Here is a 17,359-nt window from a genome sequence, read left to right on the forward strand (position 1 = left end):
TGTTCCCTTCAGAATGACAGTTATACCCTAGATGGCATAGTGACTAAATAACTCATTGTGAAAAACTCCTTCTCACAGACAGTTGTTAAATTGAAGGTATTACCAAAACAGAATGTAAGAATTATTGCTTGTTCTGCAGTCATTTTTCTTTAGGTAAGAATGTATGCCTCTTTTTTTTTCTTTTTTCCTTCTATAGGAAACAAACTGAAATAACCAATCCAGTCCTCACCATCATTACAGCACCATTATGGTTTATGCTGACCTAGTATTTTCACTATAAATCCTGTTTTCTACATGAGTCTTGAGACAAGGTATCATTTACAGTCCAGGCTTGTTTGGGTGAAAATATTTTTTTAATGGACTTTGAGGGCTGAGCCCAGTCCTCTTAAAATTTACAGGAGAGGGGTATTAAAATAAATATTAATTATTTCAGGTGCTTTGTAGTATTGCTTTTTCATTCCTGAAGTAAAGAACCTAGATCTCAGGAAGTGGAGATTTTGCTAACATTTAATGGAAAAGTACTGTAACTCTGAATGATTAGAATCAACCCATTCAGATGAACAGCTTAATTTATTTAGAAAAGTGCCTATTTTTTCACAGTACATGAATATTCAAATACAATACAAAAACTCATGTATCCCCGGTACCCCAAAGGCCAAGAGTGAGATGTTTTGTTTCATTAGGAGATCAGCAGCAGACCTGTAATGCAGATGAGCAGATCTACCTATTTTAAACCCAGTACTGACACAATAGATTAACAAAACAGTGTCCACTCAAAGAGGAAAAAAATAAAACACAGCTTGTTCCTGCTGAGACACACAGCAGAGTGCACTGAAACCCACAGGACACAAAGGGTTAGACTAGTGCCTGCAATAGAGGCACAGACTAAAGTCTGTGCTTTGGATCAAAGACTGGATCCTGCTTCCAGCAGAGCTGGGCACTGCTGAGGAGCTGCTGGGGACAGCCTGTCTCCAGCCAGCATGGCTGACTCTGGTAGAGGAGGCCTGACCGTCACTCCATCTCCCATTATGGCCCACACAGTGTAGCTCCAGGGAGGAAAAATGTGCTTTTAAGCATATTTCCAACACAGAGCCCTCCATTTGCTCAGGCAGCTCTTTGGCACCACGTACAGCTGACTGGGAATGCAGTTCCTCCCGGCTCCCCATGTCCAGGAGGTCCTGGCTGTGTGGTGCCATGGTGGGCTGCACGTAGGGCCCTGGCTGCAGACATGGCAGCAGTCAGCTTCTCAGCAGGAATAGGATCCTACCACAATCACCAGATAAATCAGACTCCAACTCAGCCTTTTCCTGTCAGGACAGCGTTGGACAGGCTCTGCCAGGACCCTGACTAAGTCCATCCCTGTTTCTAACTGAATGAAACGCCCTAGCTAAGGCTGTGATGCACGGTGTAAGCCATCTGGATTTAGTCAGAGCTTGTTCCTATTGCCCATAATGGGCTGGATCAGCACCATCAGTATGCAGGAACAGGAATGGGACAGAAAGCAGCTTTGTGCCTTGAGGGTGCCCACTCCTGGTGTAGTGGGAGAGCTTCGACTGGGCAGCAGGCTCTGCTTCCCCCTTCACATTAGTGTTGAAACACACAGAAACCTTTCCAGCAGCAGAACTCGAGTCATCCCCTGGGCTAACTGAGGCTTGTCAGCCCAGCTCCTGCTTTCCTGAGCCTGAAGGTAAAATTAGGATTGACTCTTGCTTAAAAATGAGATAGGGAGGCAGGAAAGAGCTTCCATTCCTGTCTCCCTGCCGGTTTGTAAGTACATGACAATAACACAGCCTCACATGGGCTTACACTAGTTTAGCTTCACACAGAGATTAACAGCTGATTTAAATTCAGCAGGTGCAAGTTTCCTGTGTGGACAAGACTCAAGTCGATAGGAAATCAATGGGTTCAGACATTTCTGAATTCTTCTCGGGCACCAGGCAGTATGAAATTCTCTAGCCCTGGGGTAAGTGACTACATGAGGTGCAGGTCAACACCAAGTCAGGCCAGCTGACTGATTCTGATAAAATCTGTTTTCTGCCTCCCATTTCACATCCTCTCCCTTTTTATTTTATTTTGAGACACCAGTATGAAAATTGCATCAGGATTCTAGTTTTATCTGGGAAAGATTAGGGACATAGAGAGATTGAGAGGGCTGTTTGCAAAACTGTCAAGGACACGGAGCAGTCCAAGTGTAAAATCTATTCACCTTCACTTTATGCTGTTGATGGGCATAATAAAATATTTTCCATTCATCCATCAAAAAAGTTCAAGCTATTTACACATATATATGCAGAATGCACAATGTGACTTGGCATAAATGCTTTAATCACATGCATTTCAGGTGTAACCTACTTGTAGCTCCACAACTGAGAGTGTAAGACATCTGTCTTAAGTGCCACCTGATAATAAGCCTCATGAATCTTTCCTCTAGATCCCGCAGCACTTCCCAGACAATGGGTTTGATTTGGCCTGGGCTTTCATGCAAGGCTTTCACTGAAGGCAAAAGCAATTCCGTGAGCAGAAGAGCCACTGCACCACACAAAGGCAACTACTTCTGGGGGGTGAAGCACTGCAGCTCGAGCCAGAGCTTTGTTGTCAGGAGAATAATCCTTTTTCTCCCAAAAAATACTTGAGCAAAGAAATGATAAATGAGCACAGAGAGAGTCATGATAACATTAATGTCCAAACAAAGACAGAGGGACATGTCTGTGAGGTGGTCTCACAGAAATCTGTAAAATTTCTGTGGCTTTATCATGCTTTTAAAGGAAAGGGGAAAAAAAGCATCTACCAGTCCAGCACACTGCAAAACACAACACGTGGAGGATGATAAAATGCACAGAATAGTCCTTTGTGACGTGTGGAATAGACAAAAAGTCAGTAAAGTAAAAAACAAGGCCCATTTGTAAATGGAGGATCATTTCATTACCTCATATCCATGGAATATTTTCTTTTCTATTTCAACACTGAAGGGGAGAAATGCCTTAAATCTAATCTCATGGTGTTAACGGTATGAAAAGCAGCTTTGTTGTAATTGATTTTGCTGAATTTCACATATACACACACCCCCATGCTTATGCTTGTAATTGCAGAGGGATACAATGCAAACTTATGAGGTAAACTCATTTTCTAAAATAAATCATATAAAACAGATTTTTTTAAATAAAATCTCAAACAGAAAAAATAGATGTTATAACTGTCTGGAAATAAAATTTTGAATTTTAAATAACTTCCAGAAATATTTCCAAAATTTTCAGAAATGCTCCATAAGTCTGGTCAGCGAGTGGGAATTTTTTCATCACTGTCACTTGAATTTTATCTGGCCATATTTACATGAATGGATCACATTTAAAGAAGGAGGGAAACACATTTGGTTTTCAAGATTGTAAAGTCTTGATTTTTTTGTCTTAGTTTTACAGATATTTATGGAGAAATACTTTTTACTTGAAAATCATGAATATAAAATTCAATATATTTATACATTTTGAATGAAACACAGTTGAAATAAATGTTACAAAGTAAAGTTCATATACAGTGAAATTCTCTAGCGTTAATTACTCCTGAATGTTTGTGAGTACCCAAAATCCTGACATAAAAGCTGTAATTTCTATGCAAAGTAGATAGGATGATTGAGTTATAATTAAAATGGTAATTATACCCTTAATGCTCTGTATTTGACTTTTCAAAATAATGTTATGCTCCAAGAAAAGCTATTTAAAGATCAGAGAAAAATGTTTGAAAAATGAATGTATTCAAGACATTCTAGATCTTTTAAAATCCAGTTACTGATTTTTACACGCTTTCATGTATAGTCTGAAACATTTTCTTCATTTATTTTTTGTCGATGGAAATAATAAAAAATCATTGGAACGTGAAAAGCTTAAACGAACGCAATATTCTCCAAGTTGATATTTAACACGATAAGTATTTGAAATGTTGGAGAACAAGTTGCAATATTCACTTGCTGACTAAAAGCCTGCCCTTCTCCCTCTTAACTGGATGATACCAAGGAAAGAGCCAGGGGGAATTCAGCAGCCCTGTAGTTTCTTCCTCAACAGTTCGTGACATGTCACACTGCACCCCGCACGGGATAAATACGACATTTCCTCTGATCCCTCACTGACTCCTTAGAATTAAAGCAAGAGCACCTAAAGCTATACATCAAATGTCAGGAGTGGCAGCCTACTGGAACCGTATCAATATTTGATGATTTATGGCTTGCTGGGAGGAGTAGGAAACATTGGCCCTGGCAGCAGTGACACCCGGGATGCTTTGCGCTCACCCAGCCATGGTGTGTGCCCAGGTCTGCAGGAAGGGGCAGGAGAACACAGCCTATGTGGTGAGATGTGCCTACAGATCCCAGAGAATCTGTGCAGCAGAGTAGGGCCATTTTCCAGCCACTGCCAAACTTCTGTGCACATGTGCACTCTCTTGACTGTGCAATTAGTATGTCCATGCTGGGGTTCTGAGCATCTTTATTCAGTTTGGAGTTGGTACAGTAGTCACTCCTGCTGCTCAACTAAGCACTCTTCCAAGCAGAGTAAAAACAGGGTCTTAGCAAGCTAAAAACCCTTGCAGTAAAATCTGTAAAGTCGTGTAGTCTTAGATGCTTGGGGTTTTTTGCAGCATTTCTCACCAAAAAAAAGCACCTTTGCTTCCATCCATCTATTTAACTCATGTGCACATCACTTATCTAGCACTTCATGACTTTTCATTCTTATTAATCTTCAGATATGGTTGAAAGTTCTTCCTTGTGTCCCACAAAAAGCATGATAGGAAGGTTTTAGAACAGAATTTTGCAATTTTTGTTAAACACAGAATAGTGACTTCCTAGTTTCTAGCTAGCTTTCTCTAACATGAAAAGAGAAAAGACACAGGGACTTTACTGATGCTGGTCTATTTTTCTGCTCTCTTATTCCACCAGTGGGTGGTGGTGAGAAAGTCTAGGCAGGCTCTGAAACTGGGGTAAAGCTGAAATGTCACTGAAGGAAATAAGCTTAATTCCTGTTATGTGCTGTCCCTCCTCATTCAGTACCTGATCCAAAGCCAGGGCTTGTATTCATCTTTCTAATGGATAGTCCTCCTCTGAGGGCCCACGATACCCATGATATTCATCTGTTTGCAAATGTCTCATGGCTGGTGGCAGGGATGACCACATTCTCCAGTGTATGCACTGGGTATCATCCTTGGCTCAATGTGTGGCAAGTCTAAATCTAGGTTGTACCACCTGGATCCAGCACCACAGTCTTCCCTTCTCATTCCCTTATGCCAGGTCCTTGTAATTTCTTCTCCACTCCAAGCAGACTAGAAATGGTAGCAGAACAAAAAAGAAATAAAAAGGCCCATCTGGAGGGTACAAGGGGAAGAAGCTAGTGTGGGATAACAAGATAAACCTTTGTAAAGAGCATCAGTCTTATTCAGAAGAAACAGAGAAAAGCTGAAGAAGAGGAAAATATGGTGAACAAGCAAGTAGTTAATGAGAAAGAATGGAGAAATCTGGAATTAAAGGCAGGGGACAAGGACTATCGACTGTCATCTCCACTTGCTATTTTTACAAGAGACATTTGTGAAGTTTTTTCTTCTTGAGTGAGTCTGTTTCAATATCCCATCCCTTGATTCATATGGTGGTTTATAGTCTGTCTGCAATCTGTAATTGAGGGCTGCTATTTGCAATCCCCTGCAGTAAGTTCTGAGTGACTGATTTTTAGTCATCGAGATTTTCAGAAATAATACTAGTTAGCAAAAGACATGCTACAGGTATTCATCAATGCCAGTTGGCCCAAGAAAATGTGTTGGTAGGCATCACTGATAGCCATTAGCTATTCCAAATTTCTCCAGCTGTAGATTGAAATTAAATGCACATGCAAATTTTTTTTAAAGCTTTGCATAAAAAGCTGAATTCATAAAATAGCAAAAATGGTCCACTTTCAAAAAACAAAGGAAGTCCAAACCAAAGCCTGCTTAAGCAAAGGGAAAAGTTTCTATAGATTTCTCCAAACTTTGGCTCAGATTCTGAATTCTTTCCGCATGTAACACGACTATACTCTGGCAGGAAGGATTTGGGGGGTGGGGGGAGAAGGGGAAAAAACCCCACCACTTTTCTGAAATTATTGTTAATAGTGGATTTAGAAGTTGGTTCTAGAAGTGCTTCAGCACTAAAATTAAAGCATGTTGGATGGCAGTCGCAGCCACGTACAATTAGGCTTGCCACATGAAAATGAAGGTAGCTCACCCTATTCTTACTCACTGAGGACCTCATCAGCTGCAGTTCCTTTGCCAAACTTGGCATGAACATGCACCAGTTGTTAATAATTATTCATTTCTTCTTCATTTTATCCTAGTCCATGCCTTTTGAGCTGTGTTTCTAAATTAAAATTCTCAATGTAAGTGTCATTGTGTTTCTTGACTTTGCTAATCTCTTAAGAGATTTTTAGAAAGGTTTATGGTATGAATGTTCCTGGATCCTCCACTTTGCAGGGAATAAAACAAGATCACAAGCTAAGAGGGCTCCTTCTCCCTTATTCTGCATTATGTAGAATTATGGAATCATAGAACGGTTTTGGTTGGAAGAGACCTTAAGGATCATATAGTTTCAACCCCCCCCCCCACCATGGGCAGGAATGCCACCCACTGGGCCAGGTTGCTCAGAGCTCTATCCAACCTGGCCTTGAAACACTTCTATTTATACCTGTGAAGCTGCTGCAAGCTACAAAAGCATTCCACTCTGGGCAGGCACTGAACCAAGACCAGAATTAGCCCATGGTCTCCATAAGCCCAAGAAGGCCATTTTCTCCCTAAAGCAAATAGTCCTTAATGGCACTGGTGTTCCTGGCTGTGAGGGAAGTTCATGCCCAAGTAACGTTCCTGAGGAGCTGCCTCTGACCAGTGATGAACAAGTTGATTTCTGCTGTGTTCCTGGTAGGACAGCTGTGTAACTCCCTGGAGAGCTCATGGCTGATGATTTTCTATCAGACAGTATACAAAGCAAGTGGCTGCTGCTGGAGCTATGTGGTGGAAAATAGTTGTCCTCCTTCCTGTAACATGTGACAGCTCATGCAGCCCCCTGCCTTCCTGGCAGGGCAACCAAGAAGGCAAAATTAGCACCATAGCCCATTTATTTTAAATACAGGGGGACAGAGATAGAAGAATGGGATTGGGATGTCGTCTCCCATTGGCGTTGAATACATTGTATTACTGATTTTATAGCTGAATTTCACCTGTAAAGGAAATAAATCTTCATTTTGTCTCTTTGATGCAGATGAGCTGTCCCATGTTGCCGGCACTTCAATCTCAATGCTTCACTTTGCCCAGAGATTTACTTTCTGAGCCCCTGAGAGAGGTGATCCTTGGGGTACTGCAGGCAGATAAATGCAGGTAGAGGACCTGAGGTAGAGGGATTCCATAGCTGTTTCAAGAAAATGGTCTCAGCTTCTGTCCAGGCCTGTCATATCTGTACCAAAAAGCATTGGACACCAAATGTCCTTGGCATCACACATTGTAAAAGGACAACCTTACATCTAGTTTGGACCTGCAAGGAGAATGAGCTCTTCAAAGGCCTCCAGCCATCTACCTATATAAGTTTGGTACTTAAAAAAACACAGAGAAGCTCAAGTTTTGCCCTTTTCTGTGGTATGACAGTGCATTTTGAAATGACAATAATTTTCTTCAAGTGTCTCCCAGTTTTGTACCATGAGAGATTTGTCATCATCCTTGCCTTGAAAAACTTTGTTTCTCTTTGATCAGAGTTTGTTCTATGGGGTTTTTTTTAGTTTATCTGGACAAAATATTAAGGATAAAATACAAATAGTAAAGACTGAGATGTGAAAGTTTGGACAGAAAAAAAATGTTAACATCTCTGTTAGAAGCTGGTAAGTGTTAGTCTGCCAACAGTTAAACCCTATATGTGCTAAAGAAATCATAAAATACATGATACATAGCATAGATTTTAGCAAAACAGTTGCTGAGATGTGGTGAAAATGTCATCTATAAAAAGCCTCCTTAACCACCTTAATATATATAAAATGGCAATCTACAATTTGGCATGACATATGCATATATATATATATATAAATATATATATAAAAAGTAAGTGACAAAAGTACAGCTGCACCACATCATTTTAGCCAGCAAGGGTAAGTCTTTCTTATTCTGTTTGTTTTTCAGGTCACAGGGTCTGTGATAATTTCATTAGCTGCTGAAACATATTTTTACTGTGTTCCAAGGACAGTGTTAAGTGGACAGGACTCCTGTTATTGGCAGTGAAAATTAATATCTAGGACATTTCAAGAGGGTGTGAACGTTTCACTACAAAAGCATGGCAACATGATGAATGTAGAATGAAATGGGGTTTAGGTGAGGGGATTTTATTCCGTTTTCTGGTGTAAGGAAATAACTTTATTCTGATCTCTTACTACTGGTACCTATTCACTATTACTAGAGCACTCAAACTGATGGGGTAGACAAGCAATTTAATCTGCTGCTGAGCCAGCAGATCAGGGCTCTCCATACAGTCAGGGGGAGAAATACTCTTATGGGAACAGATGACCAAAATATGGCCATCGCTCAGGGGTCTTGCATGACACTGTGGGCTGACCACTGGAAATGAGGGTGGCCTCTGGAATATTCACCTAGAAATAACTACCCCAAACATTCAAGAAAAGGTGAAGAGTGCTCAGTTTCCTAAATCCACCTCTCCTAACAAGCCCCTCCCGGCACAACCAACTGCCTAGGGACCACTGTACTGCTTTCCATCAGGACACTCTGCCCTTTGGGACTAAAGCTTTTTATCCTCAACAGAGACATGTTACAGTTCACCCAGCTGTTTGCATTACTAATCAAGGAGACAAAAATGTGTGACACAAATTGCATCCTTTCACAGCACAATCTGAATTGAACCATCCCTTGGTTGCCCCTGGAAACAGAGGGGTGCAATACCCCAGGACGCAGCTAAAAGGACTAATATGCAGGTTAGGTTTTAAGAACATACTGGATTATAAGAAGCAGGAAGAAGAAATCTAAGGGAGAAGGAATATAAGGAAGAAGAAATAAAGAAAGCCCATGTTGGCTGGCGGGGACAGAGGCGCTGAGGTACAATTGTGTTGCCCAGCCATGTGTTACACAACCATTTGTCAAGATAGATATTTTGGGGCACAATATGGAAGTGGCAAGGAACCATCAAGCAGGGAAAGTGGCTCTGTGAAGCTCAGGGATGGCTTGAAGGCGTATGGCTTCACTGAAAGGATACTTTGGCACTTTGGCACTAGACCCATAGAATCACGTTTCCCAGCTCAGTGACCTTGCAATGCACTGCATTCAAAAAAGAAAATGGGCAAAATATTATTATTACTGCATTACTTCACAACTAGCCAAATGTTAAAATGCAGTAGGTCACCCCCCCATTTCCCCACCAAGAGATATGATGGCTTTTCTTTCTATCTCTCACGGTCTCTTTTTTGTATTTTTAATCAGTTACATTTCTAAACAGACACAGAAGTTCTTGTGTGAGTCCAACCAGCGGTGCTCAAGCTTGGCAAAGGAACTCAGGGTTTTTAATGTATTGTCAGTTGTAATCAATGAGAACAAGTCTGATGCTTTTAAATTCCTGTCTGATGTTTCCTTCCATTCACCCTACAAAGCACAGGAGTTATGCCAGCAGTGTATAAGTCTGCAGCAAGTAAGGAACAAATGATTGGCCAGGTCTGGGAGTGTGTTTTGTGCCATATTCACACACAGATACATGCACACTTTCATACCTGTACTGCTCTGAAAAGAGAAAAAAAACAAACCCACAAACCACTGCTAGAGGAGACTGTGCCAACCTGCTACTCACCTGTGAAAATGAACTACCCAGATTAATTACCTGACAAAGGCTGGACCACAGCTGTCAGCTCAGAAAGAGAATAGTGTGTCAACAAGAAACAAAACTGGAGACGTGCTGGCAGGGGTTTTTGTGCACCAGGTTTCTTTCTCTTTTTTTTTTTTTCCTTTTTTTTTCCTTTTTTTTCCCCAATTTTTTTTTTCTCTTTTCTTTTGAGAATTTCCACACTGTTTCTATCACTTATTATTTACATTGCAGTCTTACCGAGGTAGACTGATCCTGGAGCATGCCCATGTTGGGATAAACTCTGCACAGACATGGAGCAAGATTGCTGCCAACTCCAAGGCTACGCAGTTCAAACAGAATCAGGAACACCAATGAAGTAGCTGCAGTGTTAATCACTGCCACCAGTATCACACAGGTGATAGTTAAAATGACAACAGCTGCATGAGCTTCATATTGATTGGAGCTTTTCATTCTGCCTGATTCCTTTGGAGGACTCAGAGGTGGTACCAAGAACGGGCAGTTTTTCTCCTGGTGTAAATCAGGCAGACACCGTCCATGCTCGTGATGCTGAGTGCAGGATCCAGCTGCTGTCAGGGCTTGGGATGGCCACAGGGCCAGTGCTGGCCATAACAGAGCTGTTTTTCCACTCATCCTCCCATGCTGTGTAGATGTTATGCAGAGTAGAGAGATGGGCAGCACAGAGCTGGGCGACAAATTGAAGTAAAACAGTACTTTGACCCCCACCTATATCAAAGAAACCAGATGTATGACTTCCACAAAGTGTTCCCACTTTACAGGCTGGAAACTGAGGCAAGGGCTGATGCCATGCCTGGCATCATCAGGCTGCAGGGAATCTAGGCACCGGGGCAGAAACTCATCCGAAATCCCTGAGCCTTCACCCACACCCATCCCTGCCTTCCTGTCAGACTCATAAATGCTTCTTTGTGCTAATTTGACCCTAGTAAAATGAGGTGCTGCAGCTTGAAGCCTATAGACAGACTTGGGAAGGGTCCTATTCCTGTAGCTGAAATATTTGCAATGCAGGCAAGGACAACTGAGAGCAGCAGTGAGTGTGTAAATCACTGCTCACCCTGGAGCTGCCTGGACCTCAACCTCATCCCTTTCACCTCCAGTTGTTTGCAAAGCCTTTCTCCTCCTAGGGGGAATTTTCATCCAGATGCGTGCAGAAATTCTCAGATTAATTTGATTTTTGGGGAGAGGCAGGGGTGTTTAAGTGAGGGGTTTTTTTTGTTTGTGTTTATTTCTCCCCTCAGAGCTGCCTTTCATTGCACATTTGTAGTTCTGGAAGACAACACCCTGCTGACACTTAGAGAAGCATCAGTGAATAAAGTCTGTTGTACAGGCTGCAAAGCCATCTGGACTTTCTGCTGAAAAGGTTGGACATGGTTTTAGGCAAGATTTTATCACATCTGAAAAAAAAAACTTCTGTACTCAGTACCTCCTCCAAGGTTGATGTCAGATATTTTTTTCCTTTTGTCAGTTGCAAAACAAAAAAAATGACAAACAGTTGGAAGGCAGTAAGGATGGAGATATAAATCTCTAGAGGAAGCTTTGTCAAAGGTAGTGGAGTATAAACAAAAAATAAATTAGTTTTGGTGTTATCAGAAACTGGACAGACTTCGATTTGTATAATAGTTTGTCTGCATTTCCAGACCACTTTGACAATGCTTCTGTGAGGCAAACCACAGGCACATGACAGAAGAGGTGAGGGAAATGGTTAAACAACACAATCACTGGAGAAGAAGGGAAGAAGAAAGACAAGACAAAGGTGTAACGGCAGTCTTGAAATCCTTCAGAATGTTTTACCTTGCTGTTCATATTTATCGGTTCTTGAGTCCAAGAATGTTGTGTATCCCTTGTGTGCTACACCTCCCCTGCCCAGGTTTTGGCAGGACAGTTTTGTAGCTTGAAAAGGGTAGCATAAGGCTTGTGTGGCAGCTCCTTCTGGCTGAGGATTCCTGTGAGCAGGGCAGGAGAGAGAAACATGCTGAAAGTAATTTATTAGAGTGCCCTTTAGGTTATGTGCAGCTTAACAAGTGAGCTAACAACCAGCGATTACCTTAAAAACACAGGTTGGTGAGACATGATTTTATATATTCTGAGAGATGGGTATGAAGTATTCCTCTTTTTGTTGTCTGAATTTTGGGAGATTTTTTTCTTACCCCATGGCTATAAGAACGAGCCCAGAGGTGTAATGCCAGACACCTTAGAGATGCTTTGAAGTATCCTTCCTCAAGTACAATGTGCTGGCGAAAAGAATGTATTCGTATTAGGAATAAGTATATTTATCTATCTGACATAAATTTTACAGGGTTTGGTCAATTTGTAGCTAAACTGCATTGAGATTTTTGTGTAAGTACCTAAATATATAGAAATAATAATTTTCAATTTCATTACTGGGTTTATCCCTTTATTCTTTTGTGTTTTTCTTCTCAAGAAGCTCTTATTTTATTGCCCACAGAGAATAAATCACTTAAAAACATTTCCCGTGATGAGGAATTTTTCTTCAAGAATTTATGTGCTGTAAGAAACCTGAGCTGTAACTGAAAGCTGTGACACTGCACTTAACTGCAGGTAGATATTTTACAACCCCTCTCACAGGTATGATCCCAAGGGAAGGTCATCCTGTGGAGGGCAGCCCATGCAGTTCCACTGCACAGTCTACTGGCCTCATGCTCAATCCTTCCCTGGGTTCTTGCTTAAAGTCTGCTTAAAGTCCACTTAAAGTCTGCTGAGGCAACAGGTTTTGCCCAAGAGTATTGTCACAAGGTTTAAAAAGGACATTCCTAGGTTTCAGGTCTGGACATTTGGTTAGGAGTTTCTTGACGGAAGATGGAGGGGAAGGTGATGGGGTAGGGATATTTGGTTTTTAGAGCATGGGCTAAAACTAATGCTGAATGTTTAGCTTCAGAAGCAGATTTTTGGCAGATAATAAAAATATGAAAATTCTTTCCTAATTTCAGCAATGTTGTTTTAATTCCTGTTGTTTGTCAGGGAGGGACTGCTTTAACTCTGACCCCAGGCATACACCAATCCCAAATGTCTCTGTGGGTAACTTGAGTGGCAATTGGGATTCAGGTGAAATCATGGTTCTGCCTCTCCTAGCACAAAACCACTGCAGGTGATGATAACTGTCCCTGCTAATTACACATTTGAGAAGAAGCCCAGGGAAGAGTGGGGTAGCATGATATGTAGTTTCCCTTACCATCACTCTTAGCCACAGGAAAGGTTATAGCCAGATTTCGAGAATCCTTACAGCAAATGACAGCAAGATCTTTAACAAAAAGAAAAGAAAAAATTCCAATGTCTGTATAGTAATTGCCACACAATGTATTATATGCCTTGCTCTGCAGTGATTCAGAAGGTTGAGTCGTGCCGTGCCTTGCTGGGATCAGCAGTTCAGAATAGATTAAATTTGTTTTGGACACTGCCTGCACCCTGCTTTGTCTAACAAAGCATATGTGTGACAGGAAAGGAGCTTAATAGCGCAGACCCTTAATGAGAACCATAAACACACAGGCATAGATTTTCAAAGTGCTGCTCAAGGGATTTGAGCAAGCACTGTTCTCTCCCTGCTTTGAGTATTTACCCAAGAGCTGCTAACTGGTTAGGCTTTGGGATGAGAGTGGACCTCGAACAGCCAGGAGAATTGTATGTGACAAGGGTTTTGACACCGTCAGTTTCCAAAGGATATTCATTTTCATACAGCTAAGAAAGATAAAGCAAGGAAACTGAGAACTGAAAATACATTTCTCAGATAAAGGATTGATTTTATTAAAGAGAGACATTTCATAACATGAATCTAAAATCTAGTTTTTCATAGAGACCACAAAAGCCTTTCTACAGAGTTAGCCGTTCCTAGACACTGGTGGCTTTATAGAGCTTTTATCTAGTTAAAGAAAACCCATTGGTGCTAATTTAATAGCTGTAGTGTACAACAGCTTGACACCTGAGGCTTGTCCTAAAGCAGGCACAAGGCTGCAAAGCGAACACTACTTCATTTTTTGAATTATTCAGCACTTACAACCAACCTTATGTGTGCCTCTGTAGGAAGAAGGCTTCTGGGTTAACAATCAGTAAAAGAAAAGAAACAAGACAAACAAACAAACCCTCCTTTCTGGTGTTTGTTAGCAGGTGCAGTATTGACTTCAGGAATGATTCTGCAAAATTGGTATGGACGTTCTTCATTACCAGAGCGGCAAATGCAGAGCTGTATGCAGGAGCAAAGCTGGAAAACTAGCATGGCCTCCTTCCGGGAACAACTGCTCGTGGTGGTGGAAAAGCTTGTTTACTCTAAATTCATTGAAATGGTACTTATTGGTAGAATCTTTTTAGAGCAAGATGAATGCAGACAGCAATGAATCAGCCTCAAATAGAGGGGCTCATATGTTAGCATCCTAACATTAGCACACTAATGTGAATTTAAAGATTCTAATTAAACCTACATACAAAATGTTTTCCTTCTAAATAGAAAACCATACTTTTTGGAGGAGCTGGGGCATTTGGATTTGACAGCATTTCCTTTTTCAATAGTATGCTTATTTTATGTGTTCTATTTTCTTTCAGTCACTCCAGGGGTTTCTGAAACAAGTAAAAAGATACATTATATTGTTTGATTGATTCCTTGTAGTCAAAGGATATATTGAGAAAACAGACCAATTTTTTTCACTGAGCTTGTGGAATAAACTTCTCTTTGATCTTTATACTTCCTACTGTAGCTACAAATTTCTGTTGAGATATTTAACAGTGATTAATTCCATTTACAGGTTTCCACGGTAGTACAGGTACAAATTCAGAAACTTTTTTATTATAGCCAAACTTACATCATATCTATTGGTTTCTAATTTTGTCCCTCCCCCACCCTAAATGCCCCAATAAAAGCTGGGGGGAGGCCCCATTTTAAGCTAGATATTTGTATATAAAAATTCAATATTTTAAGAAAAAATTCTATGAACTTTGGCATAGTACCTCTTAGGCAGTCATGAGGAAATCTTATGCCAAGATTCACCAAAGATGGACCTTAACTAATCCTCCCATTCCACTTTTGTCGCTGCTTAATTTCTCCATGCATGCCATATCCTCCAAACTCCAACACAGGCAGTACCATCATTTTCATAAGCCCTAAGTTTGCTGTGAAACCCAGAAGATAAATGGGTGAGAGAAGGAATTTGCTATTCTGACCCCCATTCTTGGTTCTTTTGGGGCATTTTATCATTCTGTCTGCCACACAGGGACTATGTTCTAAGTATGCCTCACACAGCAGCCAGCACACTGCTGATATTTAGTAAATGATCACTAATGATAGAAGCAACTGTATGGAGGCAAATATGTTTTGTGGGGCCTGGGAAATTAGCAGAGCAATCAGCCTCCAGCCGGGGTGAGGGAGGAGAGGGAAGTAGGCAGCAAATAATCACTCTGAGCCCAGGAGCCAATTGCACAGTCTGGACAAGCTGGCCAAGTCAGCCGAGGTCAGCTAAGCCACTGAGGAGCCTTCATGGATGGAGAGAAAATTTGGGACATTTGATGATCACAGAAAAAAATAATTCATTGAGCTCAGCATCATATTTAGCTAAAGCATTTATAATAGGACTATGAACAGATGGGGGAGGGTGATGAAAGTGATTCTTTTGACTGAATCAATAGGACCAGTTGATCTGCCTCATCTATCTTGATAAGAAGACTGTGAGGATATTTAGTGTCAGAAGTGCATTACTGGAGTTTTCATTAGAAGCTCGGTGTAGAAATGTGCACCCAGCTGCTGCCACATGAAGCCTGTGCAGCACATGTCCCATGCCCTCTGAGCAGCATGAATGAGAAGACCTTTCTGAATCAGGATGTACACAGGATATATGAGCACGGTCAGCTAAAATGAAACATATAGCCAGACAAAATAAAAACACATCCATCTAAGATAAAACAAAGCCCATATATGCTGACCCTGAGGGATAAGCCAAAACCAGACATAATGATCAATACTGTAGGAGTTATGATCAGAGAGAAATAATTACTGCACATCTCAAGGAAACCACCAAGATGAATTCCCTGGCAGTGCCTTGTTTTTGAGTAATACTCTGCAAATGCCTGCACATTCTGAAGGATGGTTGAGTTATGATGGGCTGTAGACTGCAGCCTCCAGTCTGTCTGCAGAAGTCCTTGAGTGACTCTGCTTGGAGAGTCTCATCACTGACAATGCATTTGGCTCACAGGTCCCTGAAAGGTGTGGGTTAAAATTGCCCCTTTTTGCCTCTGGAGAAGTGGGACTCATGGCAAAGCAAGTGGTTTGCATCGTGGTCCCCAGAAAAGCAGGGCAAGGAGTGAGCCCATCCTGCAGCCCACTGCCAGGGGCCTGCTGCCTTCCTTCCTTCCTTCCACAGGTCACCCTGCCTCTCCATTCCTCTAGGTTCTTTTCAGCCCTCTCCACCATGCTGGAGGAGTTCCTGGTGCTAAAGTGATGCCCAAAAGACTGATGGTGGAGGGCAACCCATGACCCTCAGCTATTTCTCTTCTCAAGGCTGCACCTTGAAGATGATGTAGTACCTGGAAAGAGCCTGACTCATTCATTGACTTGAGGGTACAATCACTTAGCAATGAATCTCCAACTAGCTACAGCAAACTTATTTACAAGACTGGAAAAAAATGTGTTGTGTAGCAATTTGCTACACACTCTGACCAGTAGCAGCTCTTCTGCATTGATCTTCTCTGTGCACTGTTTCCCCCGCCCCAGTTAGAAAGTGAGAGTTCTCTGCAAGAAAAAAATACAAACTCCTGCTGTCAATGAGTGCATGTTTCCCCCTCAGACAGTAAAAAGAACGAGGTGTGCATCTGCTTTTATCTGTGAAGAGAATTGTGAACTTAATTCAACCTGATCCCCATTCATCGTGTTCAACATTTACTCCCCAAATGTCAGTGAGATTCTGGAAAATAAAGTACTAGAAAGACAGGAGAAACAGAGCCCTTGGTGATATCTGTATAGTAGAATATTTCTTCCCATCCATATGCAAATCTAACCTTTTTGATATTTCAACCCTATAAACCCTAAGACAGGATTTCAATAGGAAATGTTTACTAAGGGCTTTCTCCTTTATAATCTATTGATTTTAATATCCTTACCATTCCTGTTGAATGTCAGTTTTACCCTGAAGACTCCCATTGCAAACTTGAACACATTTAATTATTTATACCATTTGAAATATTAGTGCCAAGAAATCACTAAAAGTTTCTGGTTCTGTAATGGTGTGATCTAAAGTTTGATTTTCCTTTGTGAATAACACAAGTAATTTGATATGGTAATCAAGGACAGATGAATACTTCAGACAACACAGTGCAGTTTTAATAGTAATGACATCTATTTTTCATTTTTCCAACCTCCCTGTATATGTTAAAATATAGCTCATTAAGTACTGCAGGATCTCTCAGTCTTTTTTCACAGTGAACAGGATAGCATTACATTTTCTTTCTTCTGCCAGCTGCCTGAACAAGAAACTTGCATCCACCAGTGACAGTAAGCCTTTACTCAAT

General features: G+C 41.2%; 1 protein-coding gene across 1 annotated transcript in view; it reads left to right on the top strand.

Moving 5' to 3' along the window:
• ADARB2 (adenosine deaminase RNA specific B2 (inactive)) overlaps positions 1-17,359 on the top strand; it is a 303,763-nt gene that overhangs the window by 221,815 nt on the left and 64,589 nt on the right. The window lies entirely within an intron of this gene.

This window comes from Myiozetetes cayanensis, unplaced genomic scaffold, assembly GCF_022539395.1.
Source record: "Myiozetetes cayanensis isolate MyiCay16 unplaced genomic scaffold, myiCay2020 scf1, whole genome shotgun sequence".
NCBI classification, from domain to species: Eukaryota; Metazoa; Chordata; class Aves; order Passeriformes; family Tyrannidae; genus Myiozetetes; species Myiozetetes cayanensis.